General features: G+C 42.8%; 1 pseudogene; it reads left to right on the top strand.

The window, feature by feature from the left end:
- Window positions 1-1489: 1489 nt before the first annotated feature.
- LOC110325089 overlaps window positions 1490-8324 on the top strand; it is a 45174-nt pseudogene continuing 38339 nt past the window's right edge.

The following is an 8324-nucleotide window of genomic DNA, read 5'->3' on the forward strand; positions in this document are numbered from 1 at the left end:
TTGTCTTGGATTTCTTTCCATCCACAACATTCTGTTCTGACATTGTGGATGTAGTTAACAGTCCAGTGAGTGTATAATTTGGGACATTTAAATTATTTATGGTGTTGAAGACACAGCTCAGAGGAAGCACATTTGCTATGGTTTATGTCAGCTTGACACAAGCTAGACTCACTGGCAGAGAGGAAGCCTCAATTGAGAACATGCCTCCATAAGACTGGGCTGTATGTAAGTCTGTAGGGAGTTTCCTTAATTAGTGATTGATGAGGGCCCCAGGGGCCCACCCTTTTGTGGGTTGGTCATGGGTTCTATAAGAAAGCAGGCTGAGAAAGCCATGGGAAGCAAGCCAGTAAGCAGTACTCTTCCATGGCCTCTGCACCAGCTCCTGCCTCTAGGTTCCTGCCCTTTTGAGTTCTGTCCTGACTTCCTGTGATGATGAACAGTGATATAGAAGCATAAGCCAAATAAACCCTTTCTTCCTCCCCAAGTTACTTTGCTCATGGTGTTTGTTCATGCACCACAGCAATAGTAACCTTGACTGAGACACTTGCCTAGCATGCAAGGGGTCCTGGGTTCAATACTCAGTACTGACAAAAGTTTAGTTTTAAATTCCCCATAATCTTTTCCATTTATTTGCCCTAGTTGGTCTCTCTCTCTCTCTCTCTCTCTCTCTCTCTCTCTCTCTCTCTCTCTCTCTCTCTCTCTCTCCCACAATAGAGGCCTGTCTGTTGGTGAGTCTTAGCAAGGCAAGGCATTAGAACCTTCATGATGAGCCCTTTGTATCTGAATGAATTTGGGAGCTGGAAGTATTTGTCTTGGGATAAGACAGAACTGTTTTTCATCAGAGGACTCTTAGCAGCTAGACTAAGCGTTCTTTTGTCTGTAGTGCCCACATGTGTAGGGGTGAAGTTTTGGATTATTGACCTGTTTGGGAGATTTTCCTGGTTGGGTATTGATGTAGAAGCATCTGATTGGAGCTGAAAACTCCAGGGGTCACGTCTACTGTTTGTATAATCAGTCCAGCCTGATCTACTCATAGGAGAGACCACACCCAAGCTTAGGACTCAGAGGAAAAGCCTTTAGTGGCCCCAATGCTTCCATGAAAAGCAAAACATCTTGCTGTGTGTGTAGCTCTCTCTTCCTCTTCAAGCTGCCCTGTAGAGAGTAGCAATGATCCTCAGTGTCTCACAGGATTTAATGTACACACCAGGAGTTCACTTGCCTCATAGTGGGGCTAGGTCAGAAATAGCTCTGTGAGATTTGGAAATGTAAACTGTAACTAGATTTGTGGGTGCTCTATGTAAATATTGAGAGAGGAGAATACATGGGTCCACTGAATACTGAAGAAAAAGAAGAGAAGCTAGAGGAGTCTTAGTGAATTAAGAAACTATCCATTAGCTAGCAGGACATCATCTGTATATCCTTTATTTATTTTTAAAAAGCAAACAAATGTAGAGAACTAATTTATGGTCAGGAAGTCTACAAAACCCTCATGGACAGCCACCTGACAGAGCTGCTCTTATCTTCCTATTACAAAGAAGGCAAGGAAGCAGAGAGCGGCCATGGTGGCAGTGGAGGTACCATGTGAGTCTGTGGCAGTGGAGGTGCCATGGGAGTCTGTGGCAGTGGAGGTGCCATGGGAGTCTGTGGCAGTGGAGGTGCCATGGGAGTCTGTCTGCTGGGAGAGCTTCTTCCACCCACCTTGCTTACCTCTTTCTGTCTCGGAATGCACACATTTCCTTTGTCCTTTTTACTTATGGAAATGCAGTCTTCCTGTAAGTCCTACTATAAGTCCCGCCCAGAAGAGTTTTGGCTAAGAGGAAGTCAGTCAGTGTTAGTTTTCTGTCTCAGGTTTTCCACGGGAATTTTACCTGGTTCCTATCTTGGTGTGAACCGTTCTTTCTAGTTCTTAGTTTGTGCTTTTTTTTCTAATTCACTGTTGTTCCCAAGCAAGTTGGCCTCCTGTAGTAGAATCTAAGCTTGATGCGATCAGTTGATAAGTGGGCTTGCTTTCAGTCCATCCCTCAGGCTGTCCCAGTATCATCTCAGACACATGGCCCTACGGGTTCCGAAGTGGATTGAGTTTGTGCTTCGGAAGCGGTCTTGATTATTCCTAAGTGTGGCTTGGTCTTGTGAGGCTTTAGGTGCTGTTTCTTCTCATAAATAATTTCCTAGCAAGATGTAAGACTCCGTAAGAGCATCAAATAGCCCAGAGGACAAACAGACACATGATTGTTCTCTATGTTCGAGATACGTGAGAGCTGAAACTATTTGCTGTCCTTTTCACTGACCCACTCAGCAGCTCTTCTTTGTCTGATGTCCACAGACAGTTTGGATCATTTAAAGTGTGTCCACTGAGACATCACCAACAAAGATGTCCTCTAAAAGAAGACATGATGTTGAGTCTAGTCTAATACAAATCACATCTATTAATACTACACTATGCCGACCTTCAACTTGTGTGGGGTTCCTAAGAGATCTCCCTCCCCCTTTACTGAACATAGCTTTTTCCCCCCTCACATAATGTATTCCAATTACAACTTCCCTTCCTCATACTCCTTCCAGTTCCTTCCCAACTCCTCTCCCATCTCTATCCATCCCTCATTTCTCTCTCTTTCATTAAAGAACTAAAAGGTTTAAAGGAGGTAATGGTATAATTATAATACAACATAAAAATAAGACAAAAACCAAATATCAGAGGACAAAAAAATCAATCAATCAATCAATCAATCAATCAAACAAACAAAAAACCCCCAACAACAACAACAATGACAATGACAACAACAATAACATCCCCAAGAGCAGAAGAAAAAGAGTGCAAGGAAAGGTGTATGAAACAGATAATGAATGTAGAGCCCCACCTGCTTGCATACTCAGGAATCCCTAAAAGGACACTCTTCCTGCCTCCTCTTCTTCAGGGTTCCCTGAGCCCTGACGGGAAGGTTTGATAGAGACACCTCATATAGAGCTGACTGTTCCAATCTCTCTCTCTCTCTCTCTCTCTCTCTCTCTCTCTCTCTCTCTCTCTCTCTCTCTGTCTGTCTGTCTAATGACTGGTTTTGGGTCTCTGTATTTGTTCCCATCTGCTGCAGGAGGACACTTCTCTCATGATGGTTGATCAGGCAATGATCTATGAGTATAGCAGAACCTTGTTAAGAGTCATTTTATTGCTACTTTATAAAAAAAAAATACCAGTGTTTGGTTTACCCTAGGTTTCTGGGCTAGCGTCTCCGGTTCTTGGTCATCAAGTATCAGGTATGGATTCCATCTCCTGGAGCGGGTCTTAAGTCAAAATCGGTTGATTATACCCATAAGGTTTGTGCCACCACTGGCTTAGCAGATCTTGCAGGCAGGACACCATTGTTGATCCAAGATTTTGTGGCCAGGCTTAGTGTTTATGTTTTTCTTTTGTTAGCATGTAGAATACCGTCCTGTGCCAAAGATAATAGAATGTAGGGGTGAAGATTCTATGTAGGCACCCGCTCTATATCTTCATGTTCAACGAGTTGTGTAGGTGTTGTCTCCAGCAACGGGGCTCTTGCTGTTAGTTTTCAGAGGGCAAACTATATAGTCTTGACAATAGCCTGGGTTGTTTGGGGGTTCCTACAGGTTGTGGGTTTATGTCTGGGTCTTCAATTCAATTCTATTGATCAACATGTCAAGTTTTGTGCCAGGATCCTACTGTTTTTATTACTATAGCTCTGTAGTACAATTTGGGATTAAGGATTGTAATGCAGTTCTTTTATTATTCAGAATTGTTTTCTTTCTCTGTCTCTGTCTTTGTCTCTCTCTTCCTCTGTGTTTGTGTGTGTGTATTTTTTCCCTCTATGATGTGCTGGTATGGGATTATTTATTTCCTGTGTTTTCTTGGGTGTGGTTAATCTCCTTAGGTTAACCTTCTTGCATCCTCTGTACAGACGGATTTGTAGATGGATATTTCCATCTGTGATGATTGAAAGTTTTGCTGGGTATAATAGTCTGGGCTTTTATTTTATTTTATTTTTGTAGGATTCAATATTCTTTCTGTATCCTGTATATTTACTGTTTTGATTATTATGTGCCGAGGGGAATTTCTTTCCTGGTCTAGTCTATTTTGTGATCTGTATGCTTCTTGTACTTTGAGAAAAAGTGTTTCTCCTTCCTTAGGTTAGGAATATTTTCTTCTATGATATTGTTGAAATTATTTTTTGCTCTTTTGACCTATGTTTCATCTCCTTCCTCTATTCCTATTATTCCTAGATTTTTGTCTTTTCATGATACCCCAGATTTCCTGGATATTCTGTCCCTAAATTTTTATATTTAACATTTTCTTTGACTGAGGTATCCATTTCTTCTATCTTGTCTTCATTGCCCAAGATAATGTCTTCCATTTCTTGTGTTCTGTGGGTGAGGCTTGCCTCTGAGATTTCGGTTTGAGTTCCTAAATTTTTTATTTCCAGATTTCCCCCAGCTTGGGTTTCCTTTATTGATTCTATTTCCATCTTCAGATTTTGAACTGTTTTATCCACTCCCTTCCACTACTTGCTGATGTTTTCATAAATTTAAGGACTTTACTCATTTCCTTTTTAGACACTGCTTTCATATCACTAAAGACTGTTTTAAAGTCATTGTTTTGTGCTTCAGCTCTGTTGCAATTCTCTCTCCTTTTTTTATAAAGAGGATTTTTTAAAAAAAGATTTATTTATTGTTATATGTAAGTACACTGTAGCTGTCTTCAGACACACCAGAAAAGGGCATCAGATCTCATTACAGATGGTTGTGAGTCACCATGTGGTTGCTAGGATTTGAACTCAGGACCTCTGGAAGAGCAGTCGGTGCTCTTAACCACTGAGCAATCTCTCCAGCCCTCTGTTGCAATTCTTAATGTTTACTGTGGTAGGGTTTCTGGGCTCTAATAAAGTTGTATTATCCTGGCTATTATTGATTGTGTTTTTATGCTGGTATGCAAGTATCTGGGTTTGGGAAGATTGTAATTCTAGGTGTTGATATCTGGCCTTGTCTTTATTGTGTGGGTGTTTTGTTGATTGGTTTCTGTCACCCTCTCTGGTTCTTTGGAAGGTGTGTTGGCTGTGTGTTGCCTAGTAGGGAATTCTTCTGGGATACTGCTAGGTGTGGCCTCTGGTTCCCAGTAAAATATGGGGATGGGCTAGGAGCAGGGACTGAGGAACCTTCGGGAGGAAGGAAAGCAGGGTCTTCCACCAGGATCTGTTTAATCCCTAGGGAATGGGGGCAGCAGTGAGTGAGCATAGGCCCTACAGATAGTCTTCTACAGAACTGGGGACTGGCTATGGAGGAGAGTAGGGGGAGTGAAGACCTGAGGCTTGCCTACCTGCTTAGCTAGCCTACTCACTCCTCTGGTTGGCTTGTTCCCATGGAATGACTGATAGACTTGGGGGCTGGGATAACAGGATGAATGGAGAGGAAGGATGGAGGAGAAAATCTACATAGGGGCTCGGCACAGCAGGTAGTCTGTTATAAAACTGGAGGTGAGACTGGGAGGTCAATTTGGAGGAGGGGAAGAGAGAGATGGGGGGAGAAAGAGAGAGAGAGAGAGAGAGAGAGAGAGAGAGAGAGAGAGAGAGAGAGAGAGAGAGAGAGAGAGAGAGAGAGAGAGAGAGAGAGAGAGAGAGAGAGAGAGAGAGAGAGAGAGAGAGAGAGAGAGAGAGAGAAGAAAAAGGAGGAGGAGGAGGAAATCTGCAGTTAGGTACCTGTTTCTCTGGCCAGAGTGGCCTAAGGTCTCAAGGAATCTCCTGAGAGATCTTAACTAGCATTCTTTTTAGAGCACTTTTAAATGGTTGCATTAATTCTCCCTAGTTCTTCATCTTCCTCCTAGCTGTTCAGTTCCATCTTTTTTTCCTGTGTGGTAATTGCCAGGTATTGAAAGGCTGCGTGAATGTGTTATGAAACAAGACTTGTATTGTATGACTATTCTTATCTTGGATTTTCTTTTCTGCAGTGCCTTGAATTTTTTTTCCCTCCTGTCAAGTCTCTGAAGGGATTTTCGCAGCTAATTTAGGATAATAAGGCATTTTAGCTGTACCGCAGCTTTTCTTTTTAGGAATAATACATATATATTTCAGTAGCTTCTATTTAAGTTTGCCTAAACTGAATGAAAATGTTCACACATTTTTTTAAGGCATCAATGCATCTGCATGTGTGTATAGCTCTGTGCACCGCCCACCCATCCTCCCAGGGATGGCACTGGCTCAGCCCAGACTCCTGCACAAAACAGCACTTCACGGGCCTTTGGCTTTGATGCCTGTGTTGAAATTTAAGGGGATTTAGATGTTGGAGGTCAAAATACTGCCAAGGAAAATGTAAAGGCCATGATGTAATTGCTTGGTCAGAGGTCAGCTTTTTGACTAAAGTGAAAGAGGCAGCTCTGTGCTTGGACAATACTTTTCATGGTCATTTGAAACGAATGTCTGTTAAGTGCCAGGGAAATGCCTTGGTCACCCTGAGACCAAAGAAAATGACTCCCAACATCGAATCCCTATTCTCTCTCGCTCCCTCTCTTCCTCCTTCCCTCCTCCCTCCATCCTTCTTTTCCTCCCCCTGGCATCCTCCCTCCCTCCCCCTCCATTCCTTTCTTTTGATCAAGTCTTGCTGTTGCCAAGGCTAGTCTTGCGCTTCAGACCCTTATATCTCAGCTTCCTACATGTTTCAGTTATGTGCATGTGCCTATGTGTTCTTCTGAAGAAACTCCACACATCATCACATCTCCTTTCTCTCCCATTCTTCACTTGCCTTCTGCAAGGTACAGCTCGGGATGTGGGAATTGTCCCATGTCACCCTCTCCTTTTTCTTTTTCTTTTTCTTTTTCTTTTTCTTTTTCTTTTTCTTTTTCTTTTTCTTTTTCTTTTTCTTTTTATTTTTTTCTTCCTTTTGGNTTTTCGAGACAGGGTTTCTCTGTGTAGCCCTGGCTGTNCTGGAACTCACTCTGTAGACCAGGCTGGCCTCGAACTCAGAAATCTGCCTGCCTCTGCCTCCCAAGTGCTGGGATTAAAGGTGTGAGCCACCACACCCGGCTACCCTCTCCTTTTTAAAGAGAACACTTTTGCCATACACGATGCTTAAATTTATGTGTCATATTGATTAGATTGAGATGCCAAGGTACTTAGTTAAATGCTAGTATAGATCTCGCTGTGAAAGTATTTTGTTACTTGATTGACAGCTGTAATCAGTGGATTTTAAAGTATATGGCCTTGATAATGTGGCTGGCCTTATCAAATCAGTTGAAAAGTGTTAAGAGCAAGACCTGAGGATGCTGAGTGAAGATGGGATTTGGTCACAAACCTACAGCATCAACTCTTGCCTAGGATTCCAGCCTTATAGTTGCCCTGTGGCTTTCAGACTAGCTGCTCCTGAGACCTGATAATCATGTGAGCTGATTTTAAACTAAATCCCTGATTCCCCCACTGTGTGTATGTATGAGAAAGGGGGAAAAGGGAGAAGGAAGAAGGGAAGGAGGAGGAGAGAGGGACAGAGAGACAGAGAGAAAGAGGGAGAGAGAGAGGGGGGCAGGACTTTGCTACCCAGGTTGGCCTCAAACTCTAAGACATCCTGCCTTACTTCCTGAGTGTGAAGATGACACCATGCCTGATACACCTTATCTTTCCTTCTGTCCATCCATCTATCCATCCATCCATCCATCCATCCATCCATCTATCCATCCATCCACCCACAATTTTAATCACATAGATGATTCCTTAACTAACTCTTATCCTGTATTTACAGTTTAATTCTGTGAGTTGACTTTTAAAACTAACCCTCTACTCATGTATTGGGTGGCAGACAATCTGGTTTATTGACTGACCCTTGACCCATATATCTTCTTATCTCTACCTGACCACCACTTGCCTATTTTCTTCTGGAAAATCCAGGTACATCACATTTTAAATGTTCAGACGCCCAGCCAAGTACACTCTGATGATGTAGTAGACAAGTGCCGTCCATTAGTGTTTACTGTGTGGATCACTGCAAGTTACCTTTAAGTCTCTTCAGCAATGTGGGTGCCTTTTAAGTGGCCCAGATGGCTCCTCCCACTGGCTGTCTCCCTTTGTACTTGGCTCTGCCCTTCTTGTTTTCAGAGGACTTGCCACAGGCAAAGAGCTGACTTTCAAAAGTTTAAGTATAGGTCCCACTGTGTGGGTGACTATAAATTAGCTGATCTTACATTTGGGGAAATGAAGAAGGGGCCTTCCTATTCAGACAGAGGAATAGCTTGGTGAAGGTTCTGGTGTGTGCATGTGTGAGTGTGTGTGAGTGTGTGTGTGTGTGTGTGTGTGTGTGTGTGTGAGAGAGAGAGAGAGAGAGAGAGAGAGAGA

This window comes from Mus pahari, chromosome 8, assembly GCF_900095145.1.
Source record: "Mus pahari chromosome 8, PAHARI_EIJ_v1.1, whole genome shotgun sequence".
Taxonomy (NCBI): Eukaryota; Metazoa; Chordata; class Mammalia; order Rodentia; family Muridae; genus Mus; species Mus pahari.